The sequence below is a fragment of the Carassius gibelio genome, chromosome B9 (genome assembly GCF_023724105.1).
Source record: "Carassius gibelio isolate Cgi1373 ecotype wild population from Czech Republic chromosome B9, carGib1.2-hapl.c, whole genome shotgun sequence".
NCBI classification, from domain to species: Eukaryota; Metazoa; Chordata; class Actinopteri; order Cypriniformes; family Cyprinidae; genus Carassius; species Carassius gibelio.
Window position 1 is genome coordinate 10,180,627 of NC_068404.1, and position 25,441 is coordinate 10,206,067.

The 25,441-nt window shown below is 37.6% G+C and overlaps 1 protein-coding gene across 9 annotated transcripts in view; it reads left to right on the plus strand.

Annotated features, from left to right (window-relative positions):
- pard3bb (par-3 family cell polarity regulator beta b) overlaps positions 1-25,441 on the plus strand; it is a 287,760-nt gene that overhangs the window by 237,484 nt on the left and 24,835 nt on the right. The gene's annotated exons all lie outside the window — the stretch shown is intronic.

Genomic DNA, 25,441 nt, shown 5'->3' on the forward strand with positions numbered 1-25,441 from the left:
AGGCTGATTAAAAAATACTGTAAATAGCAGTAATATTGTGAAAAAGTATTACAATTTGAAATAACTGTATTATATTTTAATATATTTTAAAATGTAATTTATTCCTGAGATGCAAAGCTGAATTTTCAGCAGCCATTCCTCCAGTGTCACATGATCCTTCAGAAATCATTCTGATATGCTGATTTGCTGCTCGAAAAACATTTCTTATCATCCATGTTGAACAGTTGTGCTGTTTATGATACAAACTTTTGAATGGAAGCGTATTTTTGAAAATAATACCAATGTAGTTTCATGGCTAGTAAGAGATTTTCTCAATACAGCAGCCATTGGCCGGTGTGGCCTCCGTTCACATCATTTTTACCTTTCCCTTAATCAGAGTGGTTAATTGCCTCAGTATCTCTCTATACTGCCTCAATTCAGCAATACAGACTTTAACATTCTTAATCAGGAGTCATAGAAACTTCCACCAAATGCATTGGCGCCTTTCTTTATTAGGATTGGGAAAAACCAGCGTAATTTGTTTTCTCTCAGAACACACAGTAATTCCCTTTGTGTGAGATCAATAGTTATACCTCTCAAATTCAAATGAGCTAGCGTCTGTTTTTGTAAGAGCTGCGGTGAACAATGAAGCATCGCAGGCTGTGGGATTAGAGAGGCAGATCGAATTAAACGAACTCCAAACAGCAATCACCCAATCTAACGAGCCCGCTCATTAAGGTCGACACTGCATTTATTCGTTTGCTCGTCGGTGCTTATTTATCTATTTATTCAGTGCTAATTATTCAGCTACTGAAGGAAACAAACATTCGCTGCGTCAAAGCAAAACAAAGTTATCAGCCGCCGTTTTTGCATTAGAGGAAACGTGTGAGCGGTTTTCACGCGGTGAAATGGTTTGGAACTACCTACAGGCCTGATGACTGCTTTGTGGAAATGATGACGATTGCCCGAAGGTAACATGAGAATTCACCATATCCTGTGACTTTACACACCCACAATCTTGAAGAGACATTCACAGAAGTTTCCACACTCTTTTCTGTGACTGTTACTTAGACTACACCATGGATATAAAGAATACTCCTCATGACAGACACGTTATGACTGCCTATTGTTATAGCTGCCTCTCGTCTGCTTTCAGATTTAGCCCTTTTATGGACATATCTGTACATATTTCACTCGTTCAACCCGCAAGGATGTTCCTGGTAAACACAGGGAAATGGAAAAAGTGACTGGGATTTGTTTTGCTGGGCTGTTCCAGAACCAGAAGCGTTCAGCTATTGCCACACAAGCAAATCGGTTTACACACAGTCCTGCTTTCCAGTAAATGTTTTAGCTTTTCTCTGCCAGAGGACCCTACCACTGATGTCATAACCATTTATTTTTTTCTTTTGTATTTATGCGAAGCTTCGCAGTGTTTACTGGTTCATCACTGCTCTGTGTAAATGTGTTACGGGACTACAGTAGAGTTTGATATAGAGTGTGTATAGACATTGATTGATGACCGCTCGACCACTCCATGAATTTCTGTGCTGACTCAGTGACTGTATTGCTCAAGCATGACTGTGGTGTAGTCTCAGTGACCGCAAGTTCACTTGTGAGGACTTCTGACGTCCAGATGAAATAAAGGCTTGGCATTTGTCAGTATTTGTGTCAAAAAAATGGGTCTGTTCCAAAACCAGTGAGCTGCCTCGCTATCCACTTCCTAAGAACTTGTTTTCTAAGGAAGCATCGTATCAGACATAGAAAAGTTTGATCTTAGCATGTTGATAATACTCTGGTAAGCATAAATATACATAGCACATTCAAAAATAGTTCATTTTAATTAGACTTACTGTTTTTCATTTAGTTAAATATATGTATTTCTTAAATCTTATTTTGGCCACTATCTCAAATTTTTTTTTTTTTTCACAAAGGATGCATTTATTTAACTTCAATGAGAAAATTGAAAATTTTTGATAGTAAAGAGAAAGAGCTTTGCATCTTAGGAATACATTACATTTTACATTTTACATTTACATTTTAATGTGTCAAAATGTTTTTTTTTTTTTTTTTAGTAGGGTTGCAAAAAGGTGGAAAATTTCCAGGTACATTTTGGAAACATTCCAAAATTTTGGGAAAATTTGAAGGATTTTTGAGAAACTTTCATAAACCTTCAGAAATTTTTGGAAAGTTTCCATAAATTTACCAAAAATTGTCAGCCCTCTTGCAGCTTTAATCGTATTAGTATTTTACAATATTACTTTTTAATCATTTAATCAGAATTTTTTATCAAATAAATGCGGTTTTGAGCATAAGAAAATTCTTTCAAAACATTTAAAAAACATTTAAAAAAACCTAACCAACCACAAACTTTTGAATTTCTTGTGTAGATAATGTAAATAATACAGAGTGTAAATTAAATGAAAGGCTAGCCGAAATTAAATAACAAGAAAGATGTAAATATGATGCTGCCTTAGAATCTAGCCAAACAAAGGTATCTTAGTAGGCGGTATAATTATGTTGCCTCTTCATGGTGGGAGTGTGACTTTAATGCCTTAAAATGAAGCCCTAAAATACTGCTTACGTAGGCAACTCACTAGGTTTTGGAACCGAACAAATGCGTGTCCTCCAGAAGGTACCTGTACCCATGATCCTGTGCCATCTTGGAATCATTCCTGTACCTCAGCTGCTCCCAACACCAAGGTCATGGGTTTAATTCCCAGAGAACATGCATACTGAGAAAACGTATACCTTGAATGCACTGCAAATCACTTTGGATGAAAGAGCCTAGCAAATGCATAAATGCATAATAAATGCAGAAGTGTATTATACATTTATATGGAAGTCTGAAGATAGCAAACAGGAAGTTCAAAAGCTTAAAGGCAAATTTGGTTGCTGTCTCGCGGGTTCTGTGCTGTTCATTCCTCAGATGTTGAGATAAGATGCACGCCACACCGTCTATGTAGCACGCAATTATGTTATGTGTTGCCTGCAGTGTCTAATGTCTCCATAAACTATTTTTACCAAGTGAAAAATTCAAGCAAATGGGCTTCAGGATTAAAAGGAAGGCTGTTCATGTTTTCAAAGGCCTCTCTTTATGGAATCAGTCGTGAGAAGGCAACCGATGAGCCGTGGAGAGGCGTCTAAATAGGATCCAAAAATATATATGGTAGTCTTGTGACTGTTTATAGGGCCTGTAAGGCAGTTAAAGTTGGTATGATAATGCTCCAACTGCCGCCTAACTGCTACGGTCCTAATGAGGGATAGGCGTCAACGCTGGCGGTATTTACTAGCACTGTCCTCTCTCACTCGCCCTCGTTTCCCCTGAGAGGAATGATGCAGTCCATGAGAAACTAACCACACAAATCTGTCAGAGTGTCTCTCTTTTGCTCTGAGGACCAGCCGTTGTTTCCTTTCCAATCCAGATCCATCTCCAGCACACATCAACAGCTGCATCTCTCGTTCACACAATGAGAAAATATCCCAAAAATACAGAGTTTTCCCGTATCTTTATTTTTTCAAGTCACACTTTCATTAAACCTATAGCCAATAATGAAATATTTTCCGTTGAAATACTAGCGGAGAATATTTGTTTAATATGCTCCAGTCGGGTGCTGGATTTCACTGGGTTTCTTCAGTTGTGGTTTGAGTGAGATGCGGTCCTTCCCTTATGTGCTTTCCCGTTTTTCTCTGCAGGTTTTTGACCTCAGTTCTTATTCTGTGCATATTTTGGTAGCAGCTCTTACTAAGTCAAGGTCGATTTGGGCATAAAAGGGACAGGATGTGATGTGATCCTTTGATGCTGGCTCTGAATCCCAGTTCGAATGTAAAAGCAGGTATCGAAATTAGCAACATGGTGTCATAAGACCCATCTGAGGGCTTTAACAATATGCAGCTTAAGCATTTAGGTTCCTGTCTGTTGGAATGGCCCCCAGCCAACCATTGTCATCTTTTCCTCTCTGAGAATGATACAAACCACAGAGCTGAAGCAGAGAGAGAGGTTAGACTTGGGGAAACCCTAATAGGTCCGTAAACTCTTCCATTGCGTCCACCCTGCTGCCCAAACTGAGTAACGTCAAGGAGTTAGAAGCCAGACATGCATTTGGAGGGCTGTCAGGAGGATCTGGTGTATTTTACCCTTTAAATGTCCAGACGCATTGGGTTTTAGAACAAACCTCACAAGTGCCTTTGCCAGGTGGAATTTGATGCTGATTCAACATGGTGGCTGTGTAACTTTCATCTGATTGTAGAAGTCAGGCCGAGTGTAGACTGGCCAGAGGGCCGCGAGGGCTGAGGGTGCCATTTGGGAATTAGTGCGGAGTGAAGTCATGACCACAAAATGACAAATGGGACATTGTGTGGTCTTTTTGACTTCACAGGCACCAGGACCTGAGATTCAGTTTGAAGAATTAGTTCATTTTTAAAACTTTTCTCTATCGATCTATCTATCTATCAATCTATCTATCTATCTATCTATCTATCTATCTGTCTGTCTGTCTGTCTGTCTGTCTGTCTGTCTGTCTGTCTTTCTGTCTGTCTGGTTGACTGTCTGTCTGTCTGTCCATCTGGGTACCTGTCTGTCTTTCTTTCTGTATGTCTGGTTGACTGTCTGTCTGTCTTTCTGTCTACCTGTCTGTCTGGGTGACTGTCTGTCTGTCTGTCTTTCTGTATGTCTGTTCTGTCTGTCTACATGTATGTCTGGCTGACTGGCTGTGACTGTCTGTCTGTCTGTCTGTCTGTCTGTCTGTCTGTCTTTCTACCTGTCTGTCTGTCTGTCTGTCTGTCTTTCTGTATGTCTGGTTGACTGTCTGTCTGTCTGGTTGACTGTCTGTCTGTCTGTCTGTCTTTCTGTCTGTCTGGTTGACTGTCTGTCTGTCTGTCCGTCTGTGTACCTGTCTGTCTTTCTTTCTTTCTGTATGTCTGGTTGACTGTCTGTCTTTCTGTCTACCTGTCTGTCTGTCTGTCTTTCTGTATGTCCGGTTGACTGTCTGTCTGTCTGTCTACCTGTATGTCTGACTGTCTGTCTGTCTGTCTGTCTGTCTTTCTACCTGTCTGTCTGGTTGACTGTCTGTCTGTCTGTCTGGTTGACTGTCTGTCTGTCTACCTGTCTGTCTTTCTTTCTGTCTGTCTGTCTGTCTGTCTGTCTGGTTGACTGTCTGTCTGTCTGTCTGTCTACCTGTCTTTCTTTCTGTATGTCTGGTTGACTGTCTGTCTGGTTGACTGCTTGTCTGTCTGTCTGTCTGTCTGTCCTGTCTAGCTATCTGTCTGGCTGACTGACTGACTGACTGTCTGTCTGTCTGTCTGTCTGTCTGTCTATCTGAAAGCCTATAAACATTCAGACTTAAAGAATTTTAAGAAAAAAAAAAAACCCTTTTGAAGTTTGTCTGGCTGTTCTAGGTAATGAATTCAGCTTGTGAATGTATTGCCCTCAGACCACCCACCCACAAACAAATGTTTGATCAGATCAAATTTCAACATTGGCAAAACCAAAGGGTTTCTAACTCCAAACATTTTGGTTCTGGAAAACTTTCCAGTTAAGCAATCTGAGAAAGGCCCGTGGCTGTCATCCGTTCGGTGTTTATGAGTGGTCAGTGCCCATTTTCATGAAGGGGAAATCTATATCTTTGTTCTAAGTTGTGCCTAAACAATGGATAAACGAAACAACTACTGTCTATTATGTTGCATCTGGGGCTGGTTATTCAATGAGGAACCAGAGAGCTTATTGCGTAAGTTTTTCAGTATGGTTACAGGCAATAGTCTGGGGCCATTGAAACAGTTTTCTCTGTTAGTTTTTGATGAAAAAAAAATGAAAGAACGTATTTGTCTTTGGTTTATTGTATACATGTTGGATTCAGGAGTCTATTTTGTTCTTTCATTTATCAGTAGAAGCAACATACTGGCAAAAATAGGTGCACACTGGCACTAACAACTCTTATCAGGCACCTTTGAATTACTTCAGTAAGCTATTAATAGAGTATCATATGCTATATTTGTAAAATTTGCTTTGTAGAATCTAAATAAAGTGTGTGATTTTTTTTTATGTTACAATACTTCTATACTTTCTTAATATGTAAAAAAAAAAAAAAACAACAACTTAAAAACCTGTTGAATTTTTTTTCTTTTTTTGCAAATTCGGTTTGGTAATGCTAGTGAACTAATTACACACTGTAACTTTAATGCCATAAATGTACAATATTTTAGATTTTAAGATTGTTTACTTTGTTGTTCTTTCAATGAATTTGAAACTGCAAACTTTCATTTTCACCTTGAACTCAAACAAAATGGCCACCCGTGGGAGAGCCATTGAACTCTGCAGTAATTTGCGAGTGATAATCTGCCCTCTTGATCACCACATGGCTATGATGAGATTAGAGGGCTGGATTATTCATTTCCATCCTAAATTTCCTCTTAATTGACTTTAATGGCCTTTTTCTGCATTCTGGCAACTGAGGCGGTTGAACCAACCTGCTGTTGTTTCTCAGAGGTTTCTCACTCATATACAGCAGCCTTTGTTCTTTGTTTCCAGCTTGCTCTGCACTGGCTCGAATTCATTCAGTACACGGTTTAAATTTTTTGTGATATACTCCAACCTTATTGAATAGATAAAACATTTTCCATGTTGGCTAACAGCTTACATTATACGCTATTCCAAAAATAGTAAGGCCTTAAAAGTGAACCTGTGTAATAGCCAGGCCAGACAGAATTAGATAAACAACTCTACACTGGACTGTTATCGTAAAGTTAATAGAGCACAAGCACACACTTTCTCATCCCTGTGCGTGAGAATCATCAAGTGGCAGAAATATCAACCTGATTCAGTGTTTCCTGTGTTTGTGATTACTGTGCAAATGCAATATATATTGCTTCAGATGCTTCAAAATAAAGTTATGTGTTTATAATTATATGCATTTATGATAATTGATTCACTGTCCTGATGGAACCAGTCTTGGCTCTGGATCTGGACTGCAGTCCATTAATTAGTGACCTTTGAGCTAGATTATTGCAGCAGATCATGGGAGACTTACTATTTCAGCTTCTGCTTTTCAAGTGAGTGCAACAGACATCCTGTTTGTGAGCGGGAGGTATGTTAACTCACCTCAAATCTTAAGAGACTATTTATTTTTTATTTAGTTAGTTAGAATTTAGTCTTGCAGTTAGTGCACATTTCTGAATAAAAATTCCTTTAAAAAGGAATATAAAGTGGTAAGTGATCTCAGAGAGGACCTCTGAAAGCCCAAATTACTGTGTATCAAGGACATTTTATTGACAAGGCAAGGTTAGTTTAGTACGTAAAATGCGTTGTGTGACCTACTCCCATAACCCCCAACCCCAAGCGTGTGATTTTTTTATTTTATTTTTTATTTTTTATGATTTGTACAATCACATGCATTCAAGGTGAAAGGGAAATGTTGTTGCTCTTTATTTGATTAGACCACATGGCATTTTTAGAGTCACTGAATTCAAGCTTTTGTTGTAAATTATTTAAAAGTTTACCAATATAAATGCGGTGGCTGTATCTAATTTTGCAGACTCCTTCTATAAGGGAGGTGAAACAGTATGAATGGCAGTGAAATGACATGACTCTGTAGGTCATATAGTATATCCGGATTACATCCATGCAACACACATGCACACTATTGCATATAGATACCTACAGAGTAAATTGGGACCTAGAAATGTGTTTGTGTATTATTTTAAACTCTCAACTCTCTTTGTCTTGGATCAAATACGTCATTGACCATTCGGTATCAATAAAAATGTCAAAAAGGCCGACAAGTAGTTAATCTAAATATAGAACTGAATTATTGCAAAGTTCTACTAATGTTTCAGCAGACTTGATTTATCTCGAAGAGGATCAGAGCCGCACGGTTTAATCCCCACACTACTGTTTATAGTCTCAGACAGCATGTTGTTTTACACCAGCAATCGGTCTTCACTTCAAAACGCCTTACATCACAGACCGTCAGAGAGAAAGTGATAAAGACAGATGAGGGTTGTTATCCTCTCCCTCTCATGTGCAGCTTCAGGGGCAGATGTGGAGCCTTTGTAACCCCTCTGATGATGATGTAACTATGTCTGAACAGAGGTCATGACCTTGCGGGTATTCATTACCTTCCCAGACAGGCCTAATGGGACCTTTTCTCTGCCTAACAGGACTGGAATGCACGTCTAGTGTAGAGGAGACACTCTGCCGTCTCTTCCTCTGACCGACCCGGCCCGTTCAGCCATATCTGTAGAGTCTGAGTCCCAGACGTGTGTGAAGTAATCGCTCACGCTCTATTATCGGCATCAACACGCATGACTGAAACCGAGTTCAAGCGCTCAACGTGAGTTCATTATCACAGAGAGAACGGAGGGCAAGAAGAGGGAAGGCTGTAAAAGACTGTAACTTCCTCCAAACCCTCCTTTTCCTGTCTCACCTTGTCAGCCTGAGGGTAAATGAGCCCTTGGTGGGTTTTTCAGGTGCAGAATGAGCCAGCGTGAATTATCGCTGAAGGTGAGCTTGATGCTGACTCAGGTGCGATGTCATAGTGCTTCCACCTTATCTGTTGAAACAGTCACGGCCACTTACGATCAAAGCGGGGCGTCTGGCTCATGATAGCTACCGATGAGTTTTCGTCTGCCGAAACATTGGACATAATTCACCTGGGTTAAAAAGTGATACGGTTTCCCGTTCTTTTCGGCCCTCTAGTTACTCAATTATATTATAGGTAGTAGTCAATTGATTTATAATAATGACTTCAACTTTGCAATTTGCCCTTTTAAAAAGGACGTCCAATACTCTGCTTTGTCATTTGATATTTTGTTATTGATTCCAGCTGTATTATTCTTCCATAGGTCAAGAATAAGTCTAACCTTTGATAATGTTTTGGTTGGTCAGCCTGTTGTTTCTCATCTTTGCTTCCTGTCCTGGCATATTTGGGGAAAAGTGCTGACGTCTCTGGTGTTGGAGAGACTAGCACAAAGGAGGTTAATTCAAAGGCCTTTGTGCCTGTGTATTGTTTCAAGTTTAAAATACAACACAGGGACCATGATGTGCCAAGCAATATAACCTTAATTTAACTTGGCCAGGGAACAGTGGAAGTAAACTTCAATGAATTTTGCTTCAGTTTGTTGAGCACACACATCCTTAAGTTACAAAAATACTTGGAATGGTAATGAAGGTGAATGGACGCTTGGTTCCGGAGATGGTGATAGAACAGATTTTTTGTTTTCATCTCGCTGATATTAGCACAACTGTGGAAGTACAACTAATATTTGGACAATGCCCTGTCTATGGGAGTCTTTCAGATGCTATGTTGATGGTAGACTTTTGTTAGTCTGAACAAAATGAGAATTTTAGAGAAGCCAGGGATGTGTCTAGGAATGCAAGAAAGCTCCATTTATTACTTCAATAGAGGCACTAACCCATTGTTTTTCACATTTTTCTGATAACAGAAGAGGAGAATGAACAATGTGGCGTTGTTTTGTTACTAGACAAGACACAGTGCTGAATAAACATGATTGTTGGGCGAAGATTTGTTCAACATAAAGAAATTAGAATCTAAATATGCTGTCAGCTAGACAAGAAAAGCTCCAGATTCTCAGACAAAAATTACAGGGATAGTTCACCCAAAAATGTATTTCATTACGGTCATGTCTTTCCAAACCTTTATGATTTTCTTTATAATGTGGAACAAAACAGGTCCATACGGGCCTATATTTCATAGATTAAAAATAACAACAACAAAAATACAGTCCATAAGATGTATGTGCTATAGTCCATGTATTCTGAAGTCATTGGAGTATTTTGAAAAAAGCAGGATGAAGTTTAAGATGTTATGCAATGATAATCTTCATATACAGTGATTTGTTAACTTTCAAACTGCTGTGAGCAAATCAAATGATTTGAACCAGTTTGAATAATTAACATTGTAGATAGAAATCAGCCAGTTGACTTAAAAGAAGTAGAATTAGATCGTTACATATAAATGCATAAAATGACATATGGGTTTGCAGTGTTATGAAGGTTAGTAAATAATGACACAGTTTTTATTTTTGGGGTGAACTGTCCCTCAAAAGAGATCAAGAAGGCCTGTTATTATTTAAATGTTCTTGTCCATATGCCTCATGGTATTGTCAGGAATGAATCCCATCGATCGGATTCTTTACATTTAAGTGTAAGAATTTTTCAGCCCAATTTTGAATCTTTGGTCATTATAGTCTTTACAACACAATAAAATCACATCCCCTCAGGGATTATTTGTCCTTCTCTGTCCTATAAAAAAGCTTATTTCAGCTTTTCTGGAGGTCGAAACTCTATTTTAGACCAGACAAGGTGCAACAGCAGTGGATTATATGAAGTTCTCACGGTCTTTAAAACCAGACTAAAACTCAGACTTTTCACAGACCCACCCAATTCAATGCGAGCACCACAGTGGTGTAGCCGTCAGGATCTCAGCACTTTCTCTTGCCCGTGAGAACATGTTGCGCTTAAATCTTCTGGCTGATTAAAGAGGGAGTCAGAGTTTTGATTCGGGCGTGGGCCTTGTCACAATTACAGGCCGTGGGATTATAATTTATGATGTGTGTTTAGATAATGCTGATAAGACATATGGCTGTCGTTGGTGTGTCTTGTATTCTTGGTCTGGTTCCATTGGGAGGAGGACCGTTGCCATTCGAAGGATGTGATTTTGTATTATGCGGTTCCTCTGCAGATGTCTGTGTTTGTTGCTGGGGAGGAGAGTTTCTCTGTGGCCGTTTTCTACCCACTAGGAGATGCAGTCTGGAATTACAGATATGAAAACTTAGAAACAAAAGACATACAAATAAAGATGGATAGAATTCGAGAGAAGATAGATGCCAAACCAAGGACATCAAGCTATTGGAAACAACATTTAAAATAAGACATGCCAAACCAAGTTGGACCTATTTTAGAGGAAAAGAAATGGTGCTGTAGGCCTCCCCTCTCCAGACATTTGCCTTGTAAGGTCAAAGCAGGGATAAATCGATCAGATGACTGTCTAAGCTGGGAGAAAGACCAAAAAAAAGAGACAGGGGCATGTGCTCTGTAATAATTGTGGAATTTTAATTGGATTGTAGTCTTGGTTGACCTTGCTGAGCCACTTGAGTCTGTTCATTGACTACGTGGCAGTTGAAACTGCTTCTACCCAGGAAGATCAGCATGAGGGGTTCAGACAAAACCAGGTTGAATATCTTCATGTCTGCCTCACTTCCTTGGAGAAACTGCTTCCTTTCAAAGTCTAGGTTTGTCCAAAGTCCCATTATAAGTCTGGAATACACCAATTTTGAAATACTACTAGGAGACACATGACAAATCAAAATAATAAAAATGCCTTAATATGCTTAATAACTGGATGGATTCATAGTATGAAGCTAAAAAATGGTTTTCTGTTAAATCAGTCAACTCCAGCTGCCCAAATTCTCCAGACTGGCTCTGACTTCTGACACTACCAACAACTCCTCTAGACTGCAAATCGGGGCAAAAATCTGCACAAAATGTGTGTGCCATTTTGAGACTGTGCAAGCATCTTGACATCATCACCCTAGCATCTATTTCTAGTTGTTCAGACCTACTTAAATGGCTAAAGATGACCAAAATCTGTTTTATAGAACATTTTGAAAACTGTATTTTTCAGGCTAGTTCAGCTAATCTGTAATGGGAAGTGGTAGGGGGATCTGTGAAGATCAGATTTTTTTATTTATGTGTTTATTTTCATACAATTTAATTGTATTTTTAGCGCTTTTAAAGTTAATTATGTTTAACAGTTTTTCAGGTTCATTTCGTCATATTTGTGGGTCCATATTTGTGGGTCCTTAGCAACAAATGTTTAAAACCCTTGTACTTGCGTGAACAAAAGCTGTTAGGTATAATAATAGGGTGGTTCACCATTTAAATGCTCAGTGTTGATACAGGTAAAAAGCTGGTGAAAGGCTTCAGTGTGTCCCGTTGGCTTTCATCAGCAGTGAAGTTAGATCTCCATCTGATTATAAGCAGGAGGATCTGCTGCAGGGAAGAGAAAATCACTTATGAAAACAGAAGGCTCTATGTGCAGGCTGCAGTTCGCTTCTAATCTAACCTCCCCATGGCCCAGAGCGGCCTTCTGCCCGATTCCAATCAACACATCTGGGGAGCTTGTGATAACCCTCGAGCCCAGCGCGTGGCGCTCAGCACCAGGGCTCAGAGAACTGACCCACACCTCATCAGCCACATTTAATCTGATTAAAAAGTTCTGGCTCTGCCTGTGGCACTTGTGGTCAGATCAACTACTGTAGAGTCCAGAAGTTCCTACATTGGATCACCACCAATCTATAAAATCTATATAGTTGACATTTTGGAGAGCTGACATGCTCTTTAGTGTAGCAAGCTGTGTCGAAAATTATTTACATTTAGGAAGCTGTGTCTAAAATGATTTACATTTTCTAATTAGTTGTTTAAAATATTCAGTAAGAATCAGCGGCAGCAACAACAATACTACAATGACAATAAAAAGTATGCCTTTCTTTCTTTGCGTGAACATCTGGGCGGCTTTTGCAAATCTCCCCAGATAGTGACGTAGAGATGGGGTGTGGACAAGTCTTAACTTTTATAAAGAATATCCCTTTGGATTTAACAATTTTTTTTTTTTTGCTATTTTTGGACCAAAATGTATTTTTGATGCTTCAGAAAATTCTAACTGTCCCTCTGATGTCACATGGACTACTTTGGTGATGTTTTTCTTACCTTTCTGGACATGGACAGTAGACCGTACACACAGCTTCAATGGAGTGACTGAGAGCTCTCGGACTAAATCTAAAATATCTTAAACTGTGTCCTGTAGATAAACAGAGGTCTCACAGGTTTGGAACGACATGAGGGTGAGTTATTGATGACATAATTTTGATTATTGGGTGAACTAACCCTTTAAGATTTTAGTTTTTGAAACCTTTCAAATTTCTTTCCATTGAATGTCTGAGTCAGACTTGGCTTCAGCTCCCTTAACTTGGCACTTCTAGTGTGGCTTGTCCAGCTCAAGGGTGGTAATGGCTGCTGCCGGCAAGTCTACCAGAATCTGGAGGTGAGTAGCCTGACACGATGGAGGAAGGAGTGCGTAATATCCACAGCGCATTTCACTCGGAGCCCTCTGCTGCTCTGTGTAATGAGAGGCCTGAAGCTCCTGCCTTTCCTCTCATTTACTGAGCTGAATAATGATGGTGCTCTCAGCCTGAGCCTCATCTCCGCTGTAACACGGTCACACCCACAGCGTGCTCGCTCTCATTCTCTCTCTACGTCTGGAGTCAAGAAATGAGAATTCAGGACACGGGACTCCTCTGCCTTTGTTCTTTTCATTAGAAAAAATCTCTCCCTCTCTTTCTTGCAGAAGGTCACTCTGTTTCCAGGACCCCGATTGGACTTTCATGTTTTTTTTTTAAAGAGTCAAACATTAATCTATTTCTTCAACCAGTCACACAGTCAAATATATGATCTCTTTTGCAAGTCATAATCTTTTTCTTTATCAGGTGGCTGTACCACAAAGCTTAAAAATAGTTTTTCAGGCAGTAAGTAGGAAGGCAGAAAGATGTGTCTAAATCCAGTGTTTACATCACATCTGCTAAGATGCTTATGTAATTATTTAGTGAATTATGTTTATGTGATGAGCTCTTGAAGGTATCATAGATGTTTCCTTTGCTGCCTATGATATCTAAAAAAAATATTTGTATATGACAGTAAAAAATGTATGAAGGCTTAGGAGAACAATGACACTAAAAGTGGCAAAAATACTCCCAAAATTATATTCTGTTAATATTCTATTTATATTATTTACTGAATTTCTTTCTATATGCAGTATTTTTTCTGTTTTGTTCTATGCCTAGATATGCAAATTAACATAAAATATTAGTTGATTTTTTTGTTTTTATTTAAAAAACTATATTACTCTTCAGTTTTGGGTTAAAAAAGATTTTAAAGGAAGTCTCTTCAATGCTACATTTATTTGATAAAAAATACTGTAAAAACAACAATATTGTGAAATACTGTTACAAATTAAAAGAACAGCTTTCTATTGAAATGCACTTTAAAAATGTAATTTATTCCTATGATGGAAAAGTTTAATTTTCAGCATCATTACTCCAGTCTTCAGAGTCACATGATCTTTCGGAAATCATTCCAATATACTGATTTGCTGCTAAAGAAACATTTATTTTTATATTAATGTTGAAACAATAAATAAACATAAAAAAATCTGGCTCAGTATGTTGTTCAGTTAAATTCAAGTTTATTTGTTTAGTGCTTTTTACGATGCAAATCATTGTAAAGCAACTTTACAGAAAATTGTGACTGTCAGTTTATGTGCATATGGCAGGAATTTTCAGAATTTTCAGACGAAGTCAACCAGATGGTGAACACTATTAACAGCAATTATTTTATGATGCAATCACACTTGTAGCAATTTTTGTTAGTTCTGTATATTGTTTCAGGGTTAGCATCATATGAGGTCCTCTGAGGGGTTGGCATCATCTCTTCTCAGGTGTTCTGGATCCAGACTGGAGCTTATGTAAATCCGAGTTACGGGATGTAACAGAGAAACAAATAGAGACATAATTAGCATAGCTACTGTTCCAACCAAGTAAAATTAATTAGTTTAACCCAAGTTAAAGAATAATAATGCGCGTTTGATCAGATATAACTGCAGTCCACAATTATGAGATGCATTATTTGAATGCTTGGAGAAAGATGTGTTTTTAATCTAGATTTAAATTGAGAGAGTGTATCTAAACCCCGAACATTATCAGGAAGGCTATTCCAGAGTTTGGGAGCCAAATGCGAAAAAGCTCTACCTCCTTTAGTGTACTTGGCTAAAAGTCCAGTGTTTTGTGACCGTAGCGAGCATGATGGATTGTAGCATGGTATAAGGCAAGTTAGGTACGCATGAGCTAAACCATTTAGGGCCTTATAGGTAAGTAATAATACTTTGTAACTGATACAGAACTTAATAGGTAGCCAGTGCAGAGACTGTAAAATTGGAGTAATATGATCATATTTTCTTGACCTGGTAAGGACTCTAGCCTCTGCATTTTGGACTACCGCTAGCTTGTTTATTGAAGATGCAGGACAACCACCTAGAAGTGCATTACAACAGTCCAGCCTAGAGGTAATAAATGCATGAACTAGCTTTTCTGCATCAGAAACAAGTAACATGTTTTGTAGCTTGGCAATGTTTCTTAGATGGAAGAATGCGGTTTTTGTAACTTGGGGAATATGGCATTCAAAAGACAAGTTGCTGTCTAATATAACACCCAGATTTTTGAATATATAGGAAGTAAAAGTACATCCGTCTAGTTGCAAACTGTAGTCTACTAGATTCTGTGTACTGTTTTTTGGTATTAATATAGTTATTAATATCTCTGTTTTATCCGAATTTAATTGGATTAAATTATTGGTCATCCAATCCAACCTCTGTTAGTTTAGATAATTTAGAAGTTTCATCTGTTCTTGTTGAGATATATAGTTGAGTATCATCAGAATAACAGTAGAAACTAATCCCGTATTTTCTAATAAAATTACCAAAGGCCAACATGTTTATTGAAAATAACAGAGGACCTAGGACAGATCCTTGTGGCACTCCCTATTTTACTGGCGATAAATTAAATGACTGCACATTTAAATTAACAAAATGGTAGCGATCGAACAGGTAGGATCTAAACCATCTTAGAGCCTTCCCTTGAATACCAGTATAATTTTGTAATCGATCTATGACTATGTCATGATCTATGGTATCGAACGCAGCACTAAGATTAAGTAAAACTAGCAATTAGATGCAGCCTTGATTTGACGCAAGAAGCAAGTCATTTGAAATTTTAACAAGTGCAGTTTCTGTGCTATGGCGGGGCCTGAAACCTGAAATTCTTCATACAGATAATTTTTTTGCAGGAAGGAGCTCAATTGAGCAGACACAACATTTTCTAAAATTTTAGACATAAATGGAAGATTTGAAATGGGCCTATTCTAGCTGTTGTTTCTTAATAAGAGGCTTAATAACCACCAGCTTGAATGGTTTTGGGATTTGACCTAAAGATAACGACGAGTTTATAATATTGAGAAGCCGTTCTTCGGCAACAGGTAACAACTCTTTCAGTAATTTAGTGGGTAGAGGATCTAATAAACATGTTGTTGGTTAAGATGCAGTTATAAGTTTATTTAGCTCTTCCTGTCCTGTAGTTGTAAAGCACTGCAGTTTATCGTTGGGTGCAATGGATGAAACTGAAGTATTAGACACTGTAGAATCTACATTTGTTATTGCATTTCTGATGTTATCTATTTTATCAGTGAAGAAATTCATAAAGTCATTAATATTAAATGTCGATGGAATATTTGAATCAGGTGGCATCTGGTTATGTATTAATTTAGCCAGTGTGCTAAATCAAAACCTTGGATTGTTTTGGTTATTTTCAATGAGTTTGTGGATACTGTATGCTCGGATCTGGCATTTTTTAGGGCCTGTCTATAGCTGCACATACTGTTTTTTTCATGCAATTCTAAAAAGTTTGTTTTTCTCCATTTGCACTTAAGACTACAAGTTTCTTTCTTGAGAGTGTGAGTATTACTTTTATACCATGGCACAGTACGTTTTTCTCTAACCTTTTTCAATCTGATGGGAGCAACTGCTTCTTATGTATTAGAGAAAAGAGTGCCAGTCATTTCGTCTAGTTCATGTCTATTTTTGGGTACACATAGAAGTTGAGATAAATTGCCTGATGAAGGTTATTTGCAAATATGTCTTTAGTGGCTGGAACAATAGTTCTGCCCAGACAGTAACGCTGAGCCATATAGTTTATACCAGTGATACGCAGCATGCACGATACAAGAAAATGATCGGTAACATCACCACTTTGAGGTACGATATCTATATCAGTAAGATTGATTCCATGCAATATGATTAAATCTAGTGTGTGATTAAAATGATGAATGGGACCGGTATGTGGTTAATGGTATGTTATATGGTTAATGTTGTATGGTTGATAAAATATGTCCTGTAAACATGCCCTGTTAAAGGTATAAAATGCCTTTGAAAAACAACTTCATGTGACAGTTTTGTCCCCTACATAGAAAAGTGAATTGCACTGGCATACAGTTCAGTGTTAGTGAAAAATGGCATCTGAAAGAGCAAGTAAATGGTTAAGTCATTAATGTCCATTTTTGTTTAACAAATGACTTGCATGATTGGCTCTGTAGTCAGTAAATTGTGTGTGGTTACCTCTCAACCTCAGTTTGTTATAGATTATTATATACAGTATGACATTATGGTGGCCCAGCTGAAACCAGTTTCTTTTGGATGCAACTTCATACCTAAACACTGGCAGTCATTGACTGACTGGGCAGCAGCAGCCAGCATAATGTACTGTAGGTTTCAAACACAGCCTGTCTGTGGCACACATCTAACGATAATGTAGGTGTTTTTCTATCCTGTTCTTTTGTTGACAGTCGGGGCATTGGTTCAACAGTTGCTTAGTAAATCAGCAAGCAAATTGACCCAATTGTCTGTTTATCTGAAAGATCCCTTTTTTTTGTTGCCGTGTTCATTAGCCATACATCTCTAAATCATTCACTGACAAATGTTAGAACATCAATCAGCAGATGTTTTTGTGACGTTTATGACTAAGATTTGTTTATATACAAATATGAACCTTCAAGTAAAACACAGTGCTTTCCAGATGATGCAGTCTTTGACAGATAGCTCAGTGACATTCGAGTGCTTACTGGAAAGTGACTCCTTATGTAAAAACCCACAGATTGTTGAGCTGTTTATTCTTTGTCTTGATGAAAAGACCTGATTGTTTCCATCAGAATATTGCAACAAGTGAAATTGTTTTGAATATGAGGGTCAATCTACGAAACATGTGTAAGTATTTTGCAATTTGAAACTTTAATAACTGCATTTTGCCAGGTAATTTTTCACTGGATTCATTCATAACCTTTGGAACATAATTATAATTATGTTTCTTTTTTTAGGATTTTTTAAAAATTCAAAAGAACAGGATTTATTTCAATTATAATTTCTTTGTTAAATTCTAAGTGTCTTAAATGTCACTTTTGCTACATTTAATTACGTTAATCTTTTCTGAATTAAAGAGAATTGAGAAATAAACGGCGCTTTTTGGCAGTTGGTGCAAGAAACAGAGAGCCCTGGGCGTGTTTCTGCATGATTTGCTCAAGGAAGCTTCTGTATGCCAGCATCGGTAAGAAATTGCTTGCTCGTTATGTTTTATGTCGCGTTCCAGGCAACCCTTAATCCATGTTTTTCCAACCTTAAACCCGTGAAAGTTCTCTGGAACGGCAGTCAAACCCGTGACTTCCCACCCGTGAACTCGTACTAGATCGATGTACTCCGAGTTCTGACGTCACACAGCACGCGAAACAACAGTGACAGCCCCTACGGTTGGATAATGCTGCCTACAGATGCAGTGTTTATGCAAGTGGAACACGTTGAAAAATAGGTTTAAGGACAATGTTCCGTTGCAATAAAATTAATAATCTAGCTAAATTTGCTTGCGCTCAGAAAGTTTGGCGTGACTTCCCTGGAACGGTACCAAGTCGTTAGTCATGGTTTGAAATAGTAATTTACGAGCTCTAAAACCTGCCTGGAATGCAGCACCAGACTCCGGTCATAGAGCCGCTGCCGTGCACTCAAATTTACCACGACGTTGCCGGGAGTAGAGACCTGTGCGGGGGGGATTTTTCGGTCCCGCTCCCGCAAAAAAATGTGTTATTTTCTCCCGTTCCCGCCCGCAAAATCCCGCGGGTAAACGTATTGCAGTTTTTTTCTTTTTTTAATACATTGCATATTCCGCCTGCTACTCTTTTATTTTTTTCACTTGCTCCCCTGTTGAATATAAATTTAAAAAAGAAACGGAAAATAAACAAATATTTTGTTTTATTTGCATTTAATTAAAAGTATGAACATGAGCCTATATAGCCTAATAAATTATATAATAATAATAAACCTGCATTTATTTCATGTTCAAAGGAAAAGTATAGCTTATGGGGCCTGCGCAATTCCTTCAAACATTTAATAAAAAATATCCTTATTCCTCAATAACAAACTAGACCAATTTTAAATATTTAGCTAAATAAATAAATAAAAATAAACAAAATTTACAACAAAAAAATAATAATAAACTGTGCGACTACTTGTGCCCATGCAGGAATATCATGTCGTTCCCTGTTGAGAGCTTCAGTTTAATCCGTCTCTGCTCCAGTATGTGACCGCAAATACTGAAAGCTGTGCTAGCTGGAATGCAAAGTACATGGCGTGTTTGCTTAATCTCGGAAATTCGTCTTTTCCATCACTGGAGTACATCATCCGGTCTGCATGCTTCTGATCCATTCAACTTGACCCTTAAATATCTCGATGTTTTCGGAATCGAATTACACGTAGCTGTCTATGGTATCATCCGCATCCTCCCATTCCGCAAAGTCTATTTTATTTTGTTGTATTATAAATAAAGGTCTATTTGTTTCTAGTTATTTTATTTTGTTAGATATTTCCACTTTGCGGGAGTCCCGCAAATAATTGTATTTTCCCGCAACCCGCACACAATAATATCTTGCCGCCCGCATCCGCATTCACCAATCAAATATTGTGCCGCACTCGAGTGAAGGTCTGTAGCCGGGAGCAACTATTAGCTGACACACCGTTGTCTATGACTGACCATGTCTGCGATTAAAAAATATGTTTGTGCACATTTATACCAAATCAATTTATGGTTTCAAATCAACATGCGAGTTACATCCCAGAAAAAAAGTGATAGTAGCCTTGACTACTAATCTTCAGTTTGGCAGTTCAGTTCTTTAAGCACTTGTTATTGTTTAGAAGATCACACTTTATTTGACATAGTACTTTTAAATCAATGGTGCCAAACATAATCATTGAAGAAATTAATGTCTATCTCAGTCTGTTTACCATTTTTTTAAGCACTTTAAGCTCTTGTTACTGTATTTTTGTTATTATCGTCAATATTTGACGATAAAAGTTAAATATTTTATCGTCAAATAAAATATTTTACCCCCCCCCCCCCCCCCCCATAAAAAGTTCAGGCTCAGGATTTGTTTTCCTCTTTAACCCCTGCATCTGTGACTACATCTTCTGAAAAGCATTGTTTTTTACTTGAAGCATCATATTTGTAGATAGATAAATCAAAGTCAGAAATTGCACAATAGTGGCACCCGTTTTAGAATGACCTGAGGAGACATAAGTACTAGAGCTTCTGATATGGTCTGGTTTCATGTTTACTCAGTAAGAAGCTTTAATTCCTAGCTAATAATTTGTGTTATCAGGTCAAAGCTCTATGACTGGCCCCGGATGGATAGTGTAACAGATCGGAAGGCTTTTTTGAAAGCCCTGCTGCTAAGAGCAACGTACTGGGCTTCTATGGAGACTAGAGTTACCATAGCAGCAGCTGAAGTGCCAACTTTCAGAGCCAAAGTAACTAGAGAGCCAGTAACAATATTCAAAATGCTTTCGTGTCAGCAATAATTGCTACGTTATTTAAAACCTTTCAATTCAATTCTTACTGTACAAATCCCAAATTGAAATACAATCTGAGGATGGATAAGCCACGTTACACTGGCTAAGTGCATATCTGACCTTTTGTGTGGACCATTTTACCTTGTATTGTCTGAGTAGATATGAGTGTTAGTTGCTCTATTGTGTGCATGCAGTATTTGAATAAGCTCAGTACATTGATTTAATTTTACATATCTCCGGTCAGCTTTCCCTCAAATACAACTGTGGACAAGCCGTTTTACTGGCCTTATTCCCTTATTAATCCACATTTTGGACTGGAATGTTAATCTTTTGTTTAGATTTCGGTTTTCCTTTCGTCAAGTGACACATTACCATTTAAAAGTTTGGGGTCAGTAAGATTATTTGTAATACCTCTTTTAATACTTTTATTCTGCAGGATAAAGCTAATTCAAAAGTGATGGTAAAGACAGTTATAATTTTACATATGAACTCTATTTCAAATAACTGCTGTTCTTTTGAACTTTCTATTGATCAAAAAATCCTGGAAGACGTATCACTGTTTTCACAAAAATATTAAGCAGTACAACTTTTTTCAGCAGTGATGATAATAAATGTTTCTTGAGAAAATCAGTATATTAGAATGGTTTCTGAAGGATCATGTGACACTGAAGACTGATGAAAATTCAACTTTGCCATCACAGAAATAAATTACGTTTTAAAATGTATTCATATAAAAAAAAAAAACATGTATTGTAAATTGTTTTAACTGCATTTTTTATTAAATAAATGCAGCCTTTGTGGTTGAAGTGTTGTTAAACGCAATTTCTTATGCTTACCTAAGATGCGTTTATTTGATCAAAAATACAGTGAAAGCAATTTAAAAGAAATCCTTTTTTCATAAATAAGCAACAGTGGTGTAAATGCTTAAAAATAATATCTCTTTAGCAGCTTTCAGCCTGTTTTACAATCCAGGAACCTGGTGATCGTTTTTTCTCTCAGTCAACTGGTCCATTTTAAAGTTGTGAAATGTGAAAATTCTCTCATCGACCTCATGTCATTCCAAGACCAACCGATTTTATTTCTTCCAAGGATCACAAAATGACCTTAGCAGAATGTTCACTGTCCAGCACAATGAAAATGAACAGAGACAGATGTTGTCAATTTCCAAAAATGATATAAGAATGAGTTTATGACAATTTTGGCTGATTGAAAAGTACTACCTTTCCTGTAGTTTCCATGTTGAGCAATGATTCTCAGATTCATTTGTCAATGGGTTGTCTGTGCTACTTACTGTAGCTATTGTGTGCTATATGAGGCCTTGCAGTGTTCAATCTGTTCCACTGCTTTTATTCACCCTGAAAGAGCTTTATCTCAGACAGCTTCATGAGCCCAGGTCATCCAGTGGACAACTGTGGTCAGCTGCATTCCTTAACAGCTTCTCTGCTAATTGGCCTGCTGTGGATTCCCGGTGTGAGTGTGACAGTTCACCGGTCAGGTCTGCCCCTGCCTCTTAACAAATTTACCATCTACACCTCTCTGACCCCCTGACCTTGGAACTGTGAGAGAAAAGACCTTAACAGCCCTCCTTTGTACTCACAGCCAGTGGTGTTGTGCCTGAGGTTGACCTGAATCTTTTTTAGGGGGATCACAGGATGGATTTTACCACAGCATTGAGCCTCTGAAGATGAAGAGAAGGGGGAGCTGTGCTTTGCTGAGTTGGTTAATGAGCATTAGGGAGATCTGAGATTGTTTAGGAGAAATTAGGGGTGAGGGCTACATTTTTGCTTAAGACCTTTAAAGAGACTAATGCCACCCAAAGTTCAAGAATTCTTGAAAGTCTGTCCACGAGGTACTATGCCATGTACTACAGGTACCCTTCCACTCAACTGTTTGACTGAACAAATCTTCATTTAACTCAAATTTAAAAAAATACTTTGAATAAGAAAACCTCAGATTCATATTACTATTGCCAAATTAGGAAACAAGATAATTCCAAAGGTTTTAAACCTAGTTTGATGTGGTTGCAAGAACCCCTTTGCAACCTTTTTATTAGAAATTAGGAACACTTTTTTTTTTACTTCCCTCTCAGATGACTTTTGTCTTTTTTTATAATCATTTAACTGGCCCATTTTATATTTCCCAAATATGTTCACACTGTTCAACAAAGGAACATGCTGTCTTCCGGTTTGTATTTCCACAGCATGAAGTAATTTCTGAATTGAACAGCTTGTTTTAAAATCTTCACAGTTTATTGACGTTTGTTATGACATCTGCTTCAAACATTACAATGCTTATGATAACTTACAATAAGTAAGTCCACATCACCATCAAATTACTCTTAAGTTGTGATGCTATAGAAATATAAATAGAGAGAGAAAAATAGAAGTTTAAAGACAAAATTCTCTAATGCATAAGGTTTATACATAAACTTATATATTTAAGTATATATATATATATAAAACCTAAATGACTGTCAGTGTCTTTCCAATAGAGAATTTGATGCCAAACCTTCTTATTGAACAAGAAAGCCATCATGTTACAGCTTTGATAAATGCTGTATTTTCAGAAATATTTAAAGTTCACGGCATAGAATCTTCAAAATATGTCCAAGAGTTGTACACACCGGTATATTATTGTGCCGACATTTCCATGTCCCTAAACATGACATGGCACAAAACAAAACGTGATTGGCTGCTTTACCTTTCAAAGCAGCCAACGTTCACAGACCTTCTGTCGTCAGTCTAAAGCTCTGGGAATAATTAAGCAGTCCAATTTTCAGTGTATTTTTGTCTGACGGTGTGTTTAAGACACCAATCAGAATGCCAGGCCTAAAAACATCTTTGGTCATCTTCAGCTTCCATGCAGAAAGTGTGAAAACATGACTGAATTGCTTAAAAAGTTGTTACAGTCTATTTTCTTTCATTTCCAGATAAGAGTTTTGTTCAGCGTGTCAAAAGCCCCATTTTAATTTAGATGTCATTGCGTCCCTCTTCCTCTAAAATGGGCATCTAGGTGGGAGCAGTTCTGAACCTGCTCTTCTCTAGTGTTCAGCTCGACAGTAACCCTCCTCCAGCTCCCTCTTTGCCTGCATTCAGCACTGAATGGCTCTCGGTAATGGACAGTAATGCACCTTAACGTCATGCTGCTGATTACAGCACAGCTGAATGTCAGTGCCTAACCACGCTTAGTGTCAGAACTGCACAAATTCGCACCGCGAGAGAACACGCAGCAATTATCCTTAAAGACCCCAGTATTTCCCCTGACACATTAAAAATGTGGACTTTTAGTTTTACGCTGCTGCAGATGTGCTGTATGTGTCAGAAAAGAAAACCAAACAGCTCTTTATTAAACTATCTTTTTTGTTTTTGCTTCTTATATCTATTTATATCTGATTGGATGAGCAATCTATAAACTGCATATATGAAGCCACATTACTAGAGAGAGTAAGTATTATCTAGTAATGTATTTTAAATATAATAGTATGGGCTTTCTTGTTTAAATATATGCCAGTGATTTGTAGAATCAGGCAGTGTTCCATGCAGTGTTTAGATGGCATACAGATGATTTTCAGAGGTGCACAGACTGACAGACAGGGCTCTGTAGTTGATGGCTGCAGCGGTGGGTCGCTGTGGGAATTGGTGTTGCACGGGGTGCTGGTTTGAAACCAAGTGTTCTCTAGCAATCATCTCCATGAAGGAGAGAGCGAGGCACAGCCTCCATCCCATTATACCCTCATCTAAAGTCGCCTGGCAAGCCAGCTGCTCCCCTATCAGACACACACGCGTCTGGACACATGACCGACATGCACACACTCACACATCCAAATGTATGTTTACACACAAGATGACATAGAGCACTAACAGTGTCACTCACAGACTGAAGTTCAAACAATATTCACAAACATTTGTGTGAAAAGATATACAACAGAAAAAATAATTAATGTTTAAAGAGTCGGTTACAGAAGAAATCCACCTGGAGAGCAACGCACTCATGAAAATTGCAGGCGGCATTGAATAGGAAAAAAGGAGAGTGAGTTATAGTTCATCTAAAAATGAAAATCCTGTATCATTTTATCTTTTTTTATGTGGAACACAAAAGGATACATTCTGAATACTGTGCTGGTCACTTTTCTAAACTATTATAATTAAAGCTGTCTGGAGGTTTTAAATGGCAACAGAGATGCAAAGACAACATAAATGTATCAGAATGGTCTGTGCAAGACCTCTGAATTCATACACTGCAAAAAAATAATAAATAATAAATTGTCTTGCTTTCCAGAACAGGCATCTAAACATTTATAAATCAAAAGATGTTTTCTTGAAATGCTAATAACATAAGTTATTAATTAAGTTATTAATTAATTATTAACTAAAGATATAATCTGTTTTCTGAAAAAAATTACCAAAATTGATTGTGCTTATTCTGAAAACAAGAAAAATATTGCCAGTGGGGTAAGAAAAATACATTTGTTTTCCTTTGAATTAAGTATTTTTTTTCTTGTTTTAAGCCTAAATTGACTTAGTTTTGTTTTTTGATTTAAGAATGTTTAGATATTTATAATGTGAAAACATTCGCAAAAATATCAAGTACGATTTTTTTTTTCCCCTAAATGTTTGATGAACTTATGTGAGGAGCAGCCTGAAACTATTTTTGAGGATCTTGACATCTGCTTTGGATTTCCTTGAAGCGTCAATGAGAGGTCAATAGAGAACTAGCAAGATCGTATTGGGAGTGACCCGATCGTGAATGAATGAAACATTTCCGAAAACTGGTCTGAATGACTGATTTGTTAATCATTTCTTGAGTTCAACTCACTCAACTTAATTTCAGTCTATTTCACACTAAAATCATAAATTTACTGTATGTGATGCAATCCACATTCTGAAATTGTATATATTACAGCATGTAAGGTATATATAGAAAAAAGATAAATCTGGGTTAAAGCAATTTCCAAAAATGTT